Source organism: Oryctolagus cuniculus, chromosome 14 (genome assembly GCF_964237555.1).
Source record: "Oryctolagus cuniculus chromosome 14, mOryCun1.1, whole genome shotgun sequence".
Taxonomy (NCBI): domain Eukaryota; kingdom Metazoa; phylum Chordata; class Mammalia; order Lagomorpha; family Leporidae; genus Oryctolagus; species Oryctolagus cuniculus.
The window spans coordinates 65153555-65169542 of record NC_091445.1 but is presented as its reverse complement, the minus strand read 5'-3'; positions in this window follow the sequence as shown (position 1 = coordinate 65169542).

Below are 15988 nucleotides of genomic sequence, written 5' to 3'. Positions count from 1 at the left end.
CATCTGATGGTTCACTCCCCGGTTGGCTGCAACAGCTGGAGCTGACCCGATCTGAAGAAGGAGCCAGGAGCTTCCTCCGGGTCTTCCCACCAGGTGCAGGGGCCCAAGGACTTGGGGCATCTTATACTGCTTTCCCAGGCCATACCAGAGAGCTGGATGAGAAGTAGAGCAGCTGGGACTTGACCTGGCACCCATATGGGATGCCAGCACTGCAAGCGGCGACATCACCCACTACACCACAGCACCAGCTCCAAATTTGGGAATTTTGAAAGGCATAATCCTCACCTCAAGAAAATGTCACAGAGGAAAAGCAAACTGTGATACTTGACTATTTTTCATTATCACCAACTAGTCTTTCATAACACACAAAGGCAAGTTAAAGGCAAAATATGAATATGTGAGGAGATAATAGGCTGTGTTCTTGGTTCATTTCACTTAGAGCAATTACTTTTTTTTTTCACTTTAAGTTTTCCATGCTTACAAGGGAGTTTCAAGACAAGCTGCGCAATGTCAGCTCTGTGCTTCTATCTAACTTACATTTTACTCAATAGATGCATGCTCCCTAGATTTAGTTACCATGACCAACAAAACAAGGCAATGGCATCCAAGAACCTGCACAATCTAGCATCCCATTATACAGTAATAATTTAACAGTCCAGCTATTCCTATGTTCTTTAAAAATATGTATTATTTCTTTTCACATTGAGCAAATTATTTTAGGAATTCATATAAAGTTATTTATTTATTTATTTAAACAAATATCAAGCATGAGGATTCAACACAGAAAAACGTTGCTTTCGAAATTGTTGCTGCTCCCCTACCAGAACATCAGACCATCTTTGCATGGGCTGGTGTCACACCCTAAGCTACCAGCCTTTGGTACAGATGTCCCACTGTGGTTGGTATGGGTATCATGTGGAGGAGAGGTGCTTCTAGTATATGCTCTGCAGATCTGTCAATCTGAATGTTGCTGAGACCATGATAATAGATGCTGGTGGAATTTCCCTGACAGGGAATCTTCAGATTTACCAAAGACTTCCTGGGAAGTCAGATTGAAGTCAGAGGGCATTCTCTGGAAAAAATGTCCAGTTCAGCCATAAATCCCTGAGGACCCTGAGATATTCTAGCTGAAGACATTTGCCTACTTAAGACAGATTAGTGCAGTACTTGAAGAACTGACTCTATTAACTACAAAGTACTCATAAAAAAAAATACTGCCAAGAGGAAGAGTTTTCACGATTTTTTCTCTTGCTTCTTTTCAAACTCTGCTAGACTGCTTCTGTGTTACTAAAGACTGCGAGAGTTTAGAATTCTTTTCTAGCCATCTGATGGTCAGTTTTACATGTCAGAATGGCACACACTCCCTAGTTACTCAAACACTTGTAAATATCTTGTTAAGAAAATGTTTTGTAGATGTGATTAAATGAGAACAAGTTGAGTAAAGGACATTGTTCCAAATAATCTTAGTGAAATGGCTGCAGTCAGTTGCAAAGCCTTTAAGAGTAGAGGAGAGGCTTCCCTGGAAAAGAAGAAATTCCATCTGTGGACACCTGGTCCAAAAGTCCCAGCCAGCCCTTGCCCAATAGCTCAAATTAGGGGGATTTTGTTCTTAGCCTCATAATAATTTTTTTTAATTTTTTATTCATCATATTTAAAAAATTAACAATCTTTTTTCATTAACGGTAATTGTAGGTATTTGTAGGCTACAGTGTGATACTTCTGTATGTGCATGTAATGTGTACTGAACAAGTCAATCCATGCCTCCACAGCTTCTCTTACTACGCTATGATTGGAGGCTCGTAACTTGTTTCTTTTATTTGTTCAGCAAATATGCAAAAGGAATTGTGATCTTTCGTTGCCCTACAGTATAGTGTAACACTTGGGACTCATTCTCTCCAGCTCTGGTTAGGTACCTGTTACTCAACCTCCCTGTATTCCTCCTTCACCCTCCTAGCCTCTACTAACCACTATTCTATGTTCAGATTAAGATTTTTAGCTTTCCCACAAGAGGAGAGACATACAATGCTTGTCTTTTTGGCATCTGGCCTGTATCAACTGCCTTTGATTCTCTGGTTGAACCCTAGCTGGTACAAGATGTAATATGTAAGTTCCTGAAAATGTATCTGGAAGAAGTCTTGGACTTCTCAGAAAAGAAACTCATGCCACAAATTGGGAACACTACATTATTAGAAATTTTAGCTTATAATCTTTCTCAAAACTGCTACTTACAGAATAGACAGATACAGAGAAATATCAGGTGTTATTGTGTTCATTATAGTTACATAATGCTGGCTACAAACAATGGGACAAAGATAGTATCTTTCAACTGGTCTGGGCGTTCTTATCCTAGCAAGCATCTTTAGGTACCTGAAGGATGATGTTGTTTTAGGTGCAACATGCTTTGCTTTTTTGTGTCTTTAGAGATCTGCAGTATGCACCTTTTTCCTGGTGGAGAAGATCCTGCCAGCTAAACCAAAATGCGAACCAAAATATTATCGATCTATATAACAAGAGACAACATTTAATCAGATTTAGGTTTTTGTATTCCACATTTTCTAAAGGCTTTTAAGATAGATTTTAGACAACAATATCATATTAATGCCTGATATTTTAAATTTGGAATGACCTAAAGTATGCAGATGATCAACTTCAGATGCATTATGTGCACTTGGTCACTTACCAAAATGCCTGAGTGGTCCATAAACATTATTAAGGTCTAGACTTTTCTGATGGGGAAATGTGAAGAATACAGCTACCATAGCACAATGTTCCATTTTAAGGCATTACTGTATCTTAAGCAGGTTTTGACTTTTTTATGTAATGTTTTTCTGAGATAAAGAAGTTTCTCCAAAAGAATAAGCATGCTTCTTTCTATAGGACAGTGGCAGTGATTTATCCATCACTTATTCTTTGAGTGTTGGTGATTGAGGGGTTTCAGAACACAGCTTAGTTTCTCAATAGGGTGCTATATAATCTCAGATTGATTGAGTTTTATTTGACAGCACCTACTATGATTTTAAATATTCTCTTTGAGGCCGGTGCCATGGCATAGAAAGTAAACCTGCCACCTGCAGTGCTGGCATCCCATATGGGCGCCGGTTGATCCAGCTCTCCGCTATGGCCTGAGAAAGCAGTAGAAGATGGCCCAAGTCTTTGGGCCCCTGCATCCAAGCGGGAGACCTGGGAGAAGCTCCTTGCTTGCGGCTTTGTATTGGCCCAGCTCTGGCTGTTGTGGCCATTTGGGGAGTGAACCAGCAGATGGAGGACCTCTCTGTCTCTCTTCTCTCTCTGTCTTTCTCTGCCTCTGCCTCTCTATAACTCTGCCTTTCAAATAAATAAATCAATCTTTAAAAAAAGTATTCTCTTTTTCTTTAGGCAACAACAGAAATACAGCCTGAATTAAGTATTTGAGCTCAGCTTGTCAATTAGGGGACGGGCATGCTGGTGAGGGAGGAGGGAAGACAGTGGCTATGAAAATCAGGGGACAGCAGAAACATCACTGTGGTGGGCAGTGGGGCTCAATGTGACCAGATCATCATAAGAAGTGTGCAGTGTGCCTCCCTGAATTTCCCCCAGAAGGACAAGGCTAGAGGCTTTATGCAGTGAAGCAAATCCTTATCCAGAGAAAACTTACCACTCCCTTATTCACTGGTTCTAGTCCCACATTGATTGAGGCTCCTAGGATTTCTTGCTTTTGTCAAGGCTTCTAAACAGGCCTTGGGGTGGGAGGACTCGACATAAGATGCTGAGGGTGTCAGACAAGTCTGAACTCTTCAAGAATCTTAACTGCTGAACTTGGAGGAGAACCAAAGAGACTGATGGAGGCCACCAGAGCTGTTCACTAAGTCATGTGCGTGTGTGTGTGTGTGTGTACACACATGCATGCCTGCCTCTCTCTCTACACTCTTTCTCAAAGTCTTTTGGAAAATCATTGACAAAAAATATACTAGATCATCATTTTTTGGTATATTCTTCAGACTTTTCCTTATTTGGGGTGTACTATATTGAGGTTGAGTCTATAATTATAACAAAGAGGAAGGAATTAACTGAGTGAGAAGTTGTTATTGTGAAAAATGAAGTGAATGCATAGACAAGTGTTTGCACATATGTACTTTTAGTAGTCTTATTAGAATGGAATTAAAAGAATTTATACTTTGTGCATAGGCATAGCATAAGATAGCTAAAAACACTGATTCCTGTTTCATGGATGAAAGAGGACCAATCAGAAAGTTCCTTCAAAGTCTCCCCCCATCAATCTGCTCATCACGTGCGTGGAGAAAGAAATGCCCCGCTTCCCTTCACCGTATGTGGATGACCTGCCTGTGACCCTATGAAGGGCAGATCCTCCACTTGCAGGTTACCTCCTTCCACCTACTCAAGGTTTATTCTAATGACTTTTTCTCTTTTTCTTGAATCATTAATTTTCAGTGAAAAATACATCGATATTACCAATCAAAATCAAAAGCATCTTCTTTTAAAGAAAAATCAAAAACCTTGAGATGCTTATTATTCTGCATTTAAGTCTCCACTTCTCTGACTCTCTTTCCTACAGAATTTCTTGGAGGCTTACCAAGTCTGTAATTTTTCCTCTTGTGTCTCTCTTAAATCCATGTCATGAATTATGCTTTCACCCTGTCTCCACTAAATGACCTCATGTCCCTCAGTCAATGGTAACTTCCTTAGACCTCATCCCATACTGGCAGTCCTCAAGACCGGACACTGTTCATCACCCCTCTTTATAATGCAGCCCCCAGGACAACCACTCTCTTTCAGTTTTCTTCCTACTTTCGAAGTTTTTCTTCTTTTTGGGGCCAACTCAAACTTTTTCAAGGTGAGAGAAGGCTGATTAAAAACAACAGAAACTTAGGTTCTTCTAAGAAAAGTTTACCAAAGGAACAAATAGAAAGAGAGAAGTTAGGATCTGGGACACTTTAGAATGAGGGACACCTATGCGGCAGTAAAATGTATGTTTCTGGACCTCCTGGATGTATGCAGCTAAGTTTAACTTTCAGCTTGCGTTAGATGCAGGTGAAATGTGACACTGTGTCCCTTAGATGTCCTGGGAATAAGAAGGGCAAACAATGAAAATAATTATTAAAATAATTTATTAAAATGCAAACCTATTTTGTGATGCAAATTGTAAATTAACTAAACACAAATCCCTTTTCTAACCAATATATATTTGTAAAAAGCCAAAAATATTCAGAAAGCAGTGCTTCTGGTATCCTCATTACTACTTGTTTTCTAATTCAGCATAAATCTGATAGAATCTGAAAAAAGATAAGCAAGTTTTGTTACAATCTCTGAAGGGTTGTATAGTGCTTTCCAGAAAAGGAAATGATACATCTGAGAAGACAAACCCATCAATGGGTAACTTGAATGGAGTTAATTAACTAGTGGCTTCAAAACCTCAAAATCTGTGGCCACTGGGACGAGGGTGGAAGCAGAAACACTAAGACTTTGAGGAGTTTAATGCACGGGACACTGGTGCAGAAGGGGTAGGAAAAAACAACCTTTGTTTGCATATAAAAAAGAGAAAGAAGGACATGTCAGAGAATGTCATGAGAAACCTGAAGTGTTCAGAGAGTATTCAACATTTTGACAAACCACATGGCAATATGATGGAAGAAAAATGAGCAATGTTTCAAAGAAAAAGAATGAACTCCCGTAAATGAGATGTGTTTGCCACAATATACTGTTAGCTGTTTCTGTAAGCGTGTCAACAAAGCATGCTTCCAGCAGGCATATCTCCAATTAACACATTCTCAGCCCATGAGTTATAAAAATTAACTACTTAGGCAATTCCACATTGTCAGGACATCTGCTGAAAAACTCCAAGGCTTCCCTCAGGCAGACTCGGAAACACAATTAAAGCAAGCATGTGGGATGTTTGGAGCCATTACTGTGTGTTCCTCATATAGTTCAACTTCAACAGCTGCCTGACTAAGGCAAAACATTGCCAAATTGTATTCACATTCCCTCATAAAATATTGAGATTTGAAGCTGGGTATTTCTGGGCAAGATTTCACCCAGTTCAAGGAAAAATCTCTGCAGGAGACAGAAAACAACAGGAAGTAATTCAGTGCTGACTTCAGGGATCATAAAAGTAACACCAAGTTGGGTAGAGGCAGTTGCAAAGTCCCTCCACTCAATGAGTTTGCCACTGTGAGTTCACATTGAATCCAGCAGTTTTGCAGGAAGAAGAGTCATACTAACTGGGAATACTGGGATAACAGACTTGCCCTGGAAGACAGAGGCAGTTTTCCTTCAAACGACACATTCTGTTGATAAAAGTCTTCTTTAATTATTTTATCATAATGCTTAATTTTAAGGACATAGCAAACTGAGCATACCATTGGTATTAAAGATAACTCCCAGCATGAGAAAATATATTATTCTTTAATAATTACAGAAAGCATAGTACTTCATTCCAGTGACTTCAAATAAGATAATAGAACTTGTACAGGGACAATCTGGCAAAATTATTATGGGAATCTGTTTTATAATTTGTTTTTCTAGTGACCTGCTTTATCTCATTTGACCTTCAATTCTTGCCCAGATATAGGACTTGCTTTTTTGCCAAGGCAAAAAAAAAAAAAAAAAAAAAAAAAAAAAGATTTTGCTTTTCAATTCATTATCCAGTCACATTAGTTGACTACTTCAAAACTCAAAATATACATGGGTTTTAGTTCATTTATAAACATATTCTTACAGACTCTCACATATATCATAAAGAAAAAGAGAGTGTGTCAATTTGGGAAATGGGGACAAAGAGGTCTCTGTTGGTCCATCAACCTTTGATACTATTCAGAAAGAGGATTTTATGATTGGTTATGAACAGATGTGAATAAATTTCTTATTAAGCATTCCTTTAATTCAGCATAGTTGATGTGGTTCTTCAGTCTGACAGTAGATAGAGACAGCAATCGAAGGGTCTCTCTGCCTCTGTAGGATGCACATCAGGTTTCTAAGCCAGTTCCTAAACCAACACTTGACTTTAGTAACTTAAGATTTTCTTGGTTCCCTTTCCATTGCACCCTCTGATCATTTTGCTCTTTGACCTCACAGATAAAGACACCAGCAAGGCTCATATCACATTTAAAGAGACTGGGAAACAAGTGCACATTCATGGAGCATGAGATACTCAGTCTCTTTCTACTTTCACCAAAAATTCCCTCCCAGGACGGTCATCGCACAGGGTGGGCTTCCTGAGCCCTTCAAGTGCAGTAGAAACATTCCCTCTGATACAATGAGAAGACTGCAGTGGGGCAACAATATCAAACTTACTGAGAGAATGTAGAAGCTAGAAAGGGCACCACTGACAAGTGATTACACAAAATCATCATTTTACATATAACAAAATAGAGACACAGAGAGATGTCATCCCTATTTAGACAGGCAGCTGACAGTGGGATTAAAACCCAGGATCTTTAGTTTTCAATCCAGGTTTTTTTTTCTTTCAGATGACTCATACAAATTTACTAACAACACTTCAAGTCTGCTACCTAATATCTTTTTTTAAAGTTTCTCTCTCTCTCTCTCTCTCTCTCTCTCTCTCTCTCTCTCTCTCTTCATTTAAGAGAGGAAAACGGAGTGAGAAATCTCTCATTCACTGGTTCACGTCCCAAGTGCCCACAACAGTTGGGCCTCGGCTGGGCCAAAGTCAGGAGGCAAAATTCCATCTGGGTCTTCCTGGGCAGGGACTTCCTGGTAGGGGCTCAAGGTCTTGAGCCAAAACCTGCGGCCTCCCAAGGTATGCAATAGCAGGAAGTAGAGGCAGGACTCAGTCTGAAGCACCCTATGTGGATGCAGGCATCTCAATCAGTGGATACACCTGCTGCAGCACAACGCCCTCTTCCCACCTAACATCGTTAGACCAAACTCCATGGCACTGAGAGTAAAACTACATTCTCCCAACGCCCACACAATGGATGCTGCCCAGAGTGAATGTCAGCAATTTGTGAATCATATTGGACCCTCTGCTTCAATATTTCTGTCTTGAAATTTGAGGTGAAAAAGGAGAAGTTGAGAGGTTACAAAGAAATGACTGCTCTAACACACACCCTCTAATGGAACTTTAGCCAAACTAGATTTGGAATAAGTGTTGATTGTGGTGGTTAATCTAAGCTATTGGATATAACACTTTTGCTTAATGAGAATGGAATTATGTCTTGTAGTTTTTACAAGCTCATTAAGCAAGATAGATACTGTTTTGTGTTTATAATGCACTAAACCCCATAGAAGAATGTGACAAATGAAATCGTGGTCTGCAATAGTATATCCATTATTCTGATACCTGGAAAATTTGTAGCAGTATCTGCAATCAATAAAAGACGTTTGTATATCCGCATCTGACAGTTTGTATATCAGAATGTCAATATATCTTTAATAAAACATGTTCCATTAGTTATGTCATTCAAAATTTAAAAGGAGTTCTTTTTACTCACTGTGAGAGATAATGATTATGAAAAAAGACCCTCTCAAGTCGTATTCACATGGCCATTTTGAGTTTGAAAACAGATTTTCAAAATACTTTATAACAGCAAATCTCTCAGGTGTTCTGCCTTTCCTATCTGGTGAAGTGGATTGGGGTTGCTTTGTGAAAGGTATCATGGGCTTAGGTTGCAACTTCACGTTTGTTTCTAATGTGTATTCTCTTTGATTTTTTTGTTCTGTATCAAATCATCACTGAACTCAAAGATTTTAAACTCGTTAGGAATCATTGAAACAAACTTCTTTTGGTCTTTATTCTTAACATATATTTCCTGCACATATTACTGCCGGCTAAGAGAGTTTCTTAACAGCTACAGAAAATACTGTTGTGATTTTAGAACTACATTATGAGAGCATTAAAAATCAGATTTATAACAAGTTTTAATATAGTCAATGGCACAATTTCTCAGTAATGAATGTGTAAGTGACTATTTCCAAAGGAATTAGATCCAAGGGAAATATCAAAGGTAGTCTGTCTGTTTTTAAATAATTTTACTGAGGTATAATTTACATACCATACACTAAGGGTACACTTTGATAATTTTTGATAAATTTGTATAGTTGTACAATCATAATTTTAATTTAGCTGTAAGACATTTACTTCACTCCTTAAAAAATCCACCTACTGTCTATTTTATAATCTGCTGTCTTATAATTTTCCCTATTCTAGAAATTTTATCTAAATTAATCATAAAATAGACAGGCTTTTTTGTCTGGCTTTTTTCCGTATGCATACTGGATTTGAGGTCCTTCCATGGTGTTGCCGTAACTACATTGCTCTTTTTATCACCAAGTCATATTCTATTTTGTTAACTATTTATTATTTGAGAGAAATCTAAATTGTATATAGTTTTAACTTATAAACAAAACTGCTATGAGCACTTATGAACAAATCTTAGTGTAGACATATGTTTTATTTTCTCATATGTAGATATTTGAGTAGAATTTCTGAATCAAATGATATGTGCATGCAAAAATTTTAAGAAACTGCCAAATTGTTATCCAAAATGACAGTATCAATTTTCATTTCCACCAGCACTGTGTGAGGGATCTGTCCCTCTCCATCCTTGCCAAGCCTGGGTATTTACAGTCTTCTTGACTTAGCCCTTCTAGCTGGATTTGCAATGATATCTCTTGCAACTTTCATTTGTAGTTTCCTATTGACTAATGATCTTGAGAATCTGTTTATGTGATCATTAATCTGTGCATATTCTTTGGTGAAATTTTTATCATATCTTTTGCCCATTACTTAATTCAATCATTTGATTCTTTTTGTCAAGTTTTTGTTAAAGATTTTATTTATTTATTTGAAAGTCTGAATTATACAGAGAGGAGATACAGGTAGAGAGAGAGAGAGATCTTCTACCCCGCAGTTCATTTCCAAGATGGCCATGATGGTCAGCACTGGGCTAGGCAGAAACCAGGATTTAGGAGCTTCTCCAGGTCTCCATGTAGGTGGCAGGAGCCCAAACACTTGGGCCATCTTCTGCTGCTTTTCCCAGGCAATTAAGGGAGCTGGATTGGAAGTGCAGTAGCTACGTCATGAACCAGTGCCCGAACAGGATGCCAGAGTTGGAGGTGGCAGCTTTACCCCTATGCCACAATGGTGGCCCTTGTAAAATTTTAAGAAGTTTTGGATAATCCACATATAAAGAATTTTTAAAAAATATATGATTTAAAAATATTTTATCACTGTGGCTTGTCTTTTCATTGCCTTAATAATGTCTCTTAAAGAGCAATTTTTAAAGTAAATTTTATCATATTTCAGATGTTTTTGTGTTATTTCTAGAAAACTAAAGGTCATAATAATTTCCTCCTATGTTTTCCTAGAATTTTTATAGTTTTAACTTTTACATTTGAATTTATATTTTGAGTTAATTTTTGTGTGTTATATCAGGATCTAAGTTCTCTTTTTCCTGTTGCTACCCAAGTTTTCAGTATGATTTGTTGAAAGTTTATCAGTTCTTCATTGAATCATTTTGCAATACTATCAAAAAATCACTTGACCACACTGTGAGAAGTTAGTTCTGGATATATGATATAGTTTGAATGTAATTTAAGTATGTCTCCCAAAGATTAATGTATTTGAATTTTAGTTCCCAGTGTGGTGATATTAAGAGGTAGTGTCAAGGCCGGCACCGTGACATAGCGGGTAAAGCTGCTGCCTGCATTGCCAGCACCCAATATGGGCACTTGTTCGAGTACCAGCTGCTCCACTTTCTATCCAGCTCTCTGCCAAGGCCTGGGAAAGCAATAGAAGATGGCCCAAGTCCGTGGGCCCCTGCATCCACCTCCTGGCTCCTGGCTTCGGATCTGTGCAGCTCCAGCCATTGCAGCCATCTGGGGAGTGAACCAGCAGATAGAAGACCTCTCTCTCTCTCTCTATCTCTCTCTCTCTGTCTGCCTCTCCTCTTTCTCTATGTAACTCTGACTTTCAAACAAATAAATAAAAAAAAAAAAAAAGAAAAAAGAGGCGGTGTCTCCTGAAACAGGAGGAGCTTAGTGGAAATTCCTTATGTTGTTGAGGGCCCTGCCTCAGAAGGGATTAAAACAATTCTCACTTGATTCTAGTTAGCTCCTTGTCTCTCTCTCTGAGTTCTGTGGTCTCTGCCTCTTGCAAATTCTCTCACCACTGAGGTGCCATCCATCATGAGTTCCTCATCATAGTCCAGACAGGGCTGGGGTCATAACCTCGAACCTCCAGAACTGTGAATTAAATGAACTTCTTTTTTTAAAAAAATATTTATTTATTTATTTGAAAGCCAGAGTTACAGAAATAGAGGGAGAGACAGAAAGATCTTCCATCCACTGGTTCACTACCCAAATGGCCGCAACGGCCAGGGCTGTGCTGGCCTGAAGCCAGGAGCTTCTTCCAGGTCTCTCACTTTGGTGGCAGAATCCCAAGAACTTGGGGCATCTCCTACCTCTTTCCCAGGTGTGTTAGCAGGGAGCTTGATCAGAAGTGGAGCAGCCAGGACTTGAACCCATACGCATATGGGATGCCAGAGACACAGAAGGCAACTTAACCTTGTACAACACAATGCTGGTCCACAAATGAACTTCTTTTCTTAATAAGATACCCAGCTTCAGATACTTCACTCTGTAGCATTAAACTGACTGGCATAATTTGATTTTCTTGCATTTAACTATACCTCTGCCATTATGCTAATATCATACAATCTTTTTTTTCATTTTCAATTATCTTTATATACAGAAGATCAATCAGTATATATTAAGTAAAGATTTCATCAGTTTGCACCCACACAGAGACACAAAGTGTAAAATAGTGTTTTAGTACTAGTTATAGCATTACTTCACATTGGACAACATATTAAGGACAGATCCCACATGAGAAGTAAGTACACAGTGACTCCTGCTGTTGACTTAACAAATTGACACTCTTGTTTATGGCGTCAGTAATCTCCCAAGGCTCTAGTCATGAGTTGCCAAGACTATGGAAGCCTTTTGAGTTTGCCGACTTCAATCTTATTCCGACAGGGTCATAGTCAAAGTGGAAGTTCTCTCCTCCCTTCAGAGGAAAGTATCTCCTTCTTCGATGGCCCTGTTCTTTCTGCTTGGATCTCACTTACAGAGTTCTTTCATTTAGGTTCTCTTTCTCTCTCTCTTTTTTTTTTTTTTTTTTTTTTTCCAGGGTGTCTTGCCTTTCCATGCCTAAAATACTCTCATGGGCTCTTTAGCCAGATCCAACTGCCTTAAGGGCTGATTCTGAGGCCTGAGTGCTGTTTAGGACATCTGCCATTCTATGAGTCTGCTGTGTATCCCACTTCCCATGATGGATCGTTCTCTCCTTTTTAATTCTATCAGTTAGTATTAGCAGACACTAGTCTTGTTTATGTGATCCCTTTGACTCTTAGATCTATCAGCGTGATCAGTTGTGACCTGAAATTGATCACTTGGACTAGTGAGATGGCATTGGTACATGCCACCTTGATGGGATTGAATTGGAATCCCCTGGCACATTTCTAACTCCACCATTTGAGGCAAGTCAGCTTGAGCATGTCCCAAATTGTACATTCCTCCCTCTCTTATTCCCACTCTTATATTTAACAGGGATCACTTTTCGGTTAAAATTTAAACACCTAAGAATAATTGTGTGTTAATTACAGAGTTCAACCAATAGTACTAGAACGAAAAAAAATCATACAATCTTAATCACTGAAAATTTAAAGTAAATTTGAAATCAAGTATTCTCAGTTTTCCACAATTCTTTTATCTCTGGTTTTGTTTGTTTGTTTGTTTGTTTTGTTTTTCTAGAGTCTTTGAATTTCCAAATAAAGTTTAGAAAGTTTAGTTGCTGAAAAACAAGCAACACAAAGACCTGCACATACACAGCTTTCCTCTGCGTCCATGAAAACATGTTTGCTCCCTCAGGAAGCCATGCTGCGGGTTTGGTGGTCATCCTTACCTGGGGAAAGGCGCATTTCTCACCACCTAAGCAAGGTGGGCTGTGGTAGCAGCTTCAGGCAAGAAGGTCAGACTTCCACAGTTCTTTTTGTTCATTTGAAAGACAGAGTTACACAGAGAGGTAGAGAGAGGTCTTCCATCCACTGGTTCACTCCCCAGTTGGCTGCAACAGCCAGAGCTGTGCTGATCTGAAGCCAGGAGCCAGGAGCTTCCTCCGGGTCTCCCATATGGGTGCAGGGGCCCTAGGACTTGGGCCATCCTCCACTGCCCCCCAGGCCATAGCAGAGAGCTGGATCGGAAGAGGAGCAGCTGGGATACAAACCAGCACCCATATGGGATGCCAGCACTTCAGGCCGGGGCCTTAACCTGCTGCGCCACAGCGCTGGCCTGTGAAGCTCTTGATAGTTTTTCTAGAGTAAACATTTTTCAATTTGTCTTTGTTATCCACAACCTTTATGTAGTCACTCAATAATTTTGTATAGTTTTATACTCCTTTTTGGGGGAGAGGATTTACTGACTATAGTCTGCCATAGCTAGAGTTTTACCAGAGCTTAAATGTTCTTTTCAGATCATATATACTGTTTATGACAGATTCATGTTATTTTGACCAGATTATCAGATTCTCAATGTAAGAGATACGTCTTGCTCTTATTTGTGAACTTGGTCATAACCAGTGATGTGCTTGCATACAAGGATCTCAGTATTTGTCAAATTATGAAACTATTTATGTTTTTAAATAGTATAAGTGCTGATTAACCATGCCACTGATGGAATGGTATATGTAGCACACACATATGTATATATACACATATTTATAATTTATTATATATATACTTGTATTTATTATTGTTAAAGCAGTGGTTTTAATTATGTTATTAACAATTGTTTGCATTCATTGATTACAAAACATCCAAAGTCAGTTATAAATAGATGTGCATAGAGTGAATATTTATAAGGAATTTATAAAAATTAAAAATTTATTTCTACTTAAGTATCCATCTTTAAAGTGATTTATTTGGGTTTTAAATTTAAGATTGGTCTTGCTACTCACATTATTATAGTTTTAATATTTGCAAGTTAAAATATTCAAGATCGCTGGCCACTATTGGTTCAACTTCATCAAGGGGAGAAATTTTATAACTTCCCTTCTGTCTTTAAGAGTTAAATAGGACACAGTATAACTCATGCATATGTTGAGGCTTACCAATTATTATGAAAATTGTATTTATGGCTTATCAAAAAATGCAAGCTCAAAGCATTTTTTTTTTTGACAGGCAGAGTGGACAGTGAGAGAGAGAGACAGAGAGAAAGGTCTTCCTTTTGCCATTGGTTCACCCTCTAATGGCCGCCGCGGCTGGTGCACTGTGCTGATCTGATGGCAGGAGCCAGGTGCTTCTCCTGGTCTCCCATGGGGTGCAGGGCCCAAGCACTTGGGCCATCCTCCACTGCACTCTCTGGCCATAGCAGAGAGCTGGCCTGGAAGAGGGGCAACCGGGACAGAATCCAGCACCCCGAGCGGGACTAGAACCCGGTGTGCCGGCGCCACAAGGCGGAGGATTAGCCTAGTGAGCAGCGGCGCCGGCCTCAAAGCATTTTTTTTTAAATATTTATTTATTTGAGATTGAGAGGCAGATAGAGAGAGAAAGAGGTCTTGGGTCTGCTGGTTCACTCCCCAAGTGTCCACAATCGCCAGGACTGGGTTGATCTAAAGCCAGGAGCCAGGAACTTTTTCCAGGTTTCCCTGCGGGTACAGGGATTTGAGCACTTGGGCCATCTACTGCTTTCCCAGGCCATAGCAGAGAGGTGGATTGGAAGTGGTGTAGCTGGAACTCAAACTGGCGCCCATGTGGGATGCCAGCACTGCAGATGGTGGCTTTACTGGCTACATCATAGTGCTGGCCCTGGTTAAAGTCCTTTTCAAGTTAAAGAATTGACCATCAAGTGGGAAAAATAACTCAAAATGAAGTTCTCAACCCTATAGATCTGATTAACCCCTGTATTCAATTAAATATCATAATTATATCATAATTATATTTGATGAAATATAATATTTTAATAATACATTGGTTTCTATATTATACATTTGATGATGATATGTTTATATATCCATTATATATTTATTTCTTTATTCTCTTTATCATTGTAACGTTTCTTTCCTGTTCATGTATTCCAAACACCCCTTATGGACCAGAATATATTCACTAGATGACACATTTTTCTGATGATGATGATGCTAGCTTTCATGGCTCCTTCTTTGGCCATGGCTGGTGAGCCCTGTCTCTTCTTGACCCTCTGATTCTACAATGAATATATCGAATAGTTTCAAGCAGGATGCATTATTCAGTGGCAAAGAATGATTTTACACCCATTGTTTAGGGAAAAAATGTGATTACAGGAATGAACATTGACATAAAGGAAAAAAGTTTAAATAGCAACTCTTTAGCAAAGATCAATGATAGATGTCAATTTCAATTCTATCCCAAACTATAACATAAGACAATTAGAGACTGTACATGATATTCTAAAGATATAACAATTATTTTTAACATATAGATGTTTAGAAAGATATTTTAGCTTCCAAGTATTTGTTTTCTAGTGGTGCTGTTGTTTGTAACACAGACAGGATGGCTAAAACAACAGACATTTATTCTGGAGTTCTGGAGGCCAGAAGTCAAAGGTCAAGGTGTGGCAAGTTTGATTTCTTCTCAGGTCTCTCTCATTGTTTTATCAAATGATTACCTCCTCCTGCACCTTTGCATGGTCTTTCTTTCATGTATGCCTATATCCTGATTTCTGCTTTGTACAAGAATGTCAGTTGTGTTGGATAGAGCCCATTCAATGATCTCATCTAATGTTAAATACCTCTTTGAAGACCCTGCATCCAAATATAGGCACATGCTGAGCTTCTGCGAGTCAGGATTTCAACATCTGAATTTTGGAGGGATGTGATTCAGTTTATAATAGAAACCATTACTGACACTTTTATGAGCATAAAAATAAGAACAGTATAAGAAAATTATTATCCTCATTTCACATCTAGAGAACTGAGAAGTTAAGTCAGTTCACACAG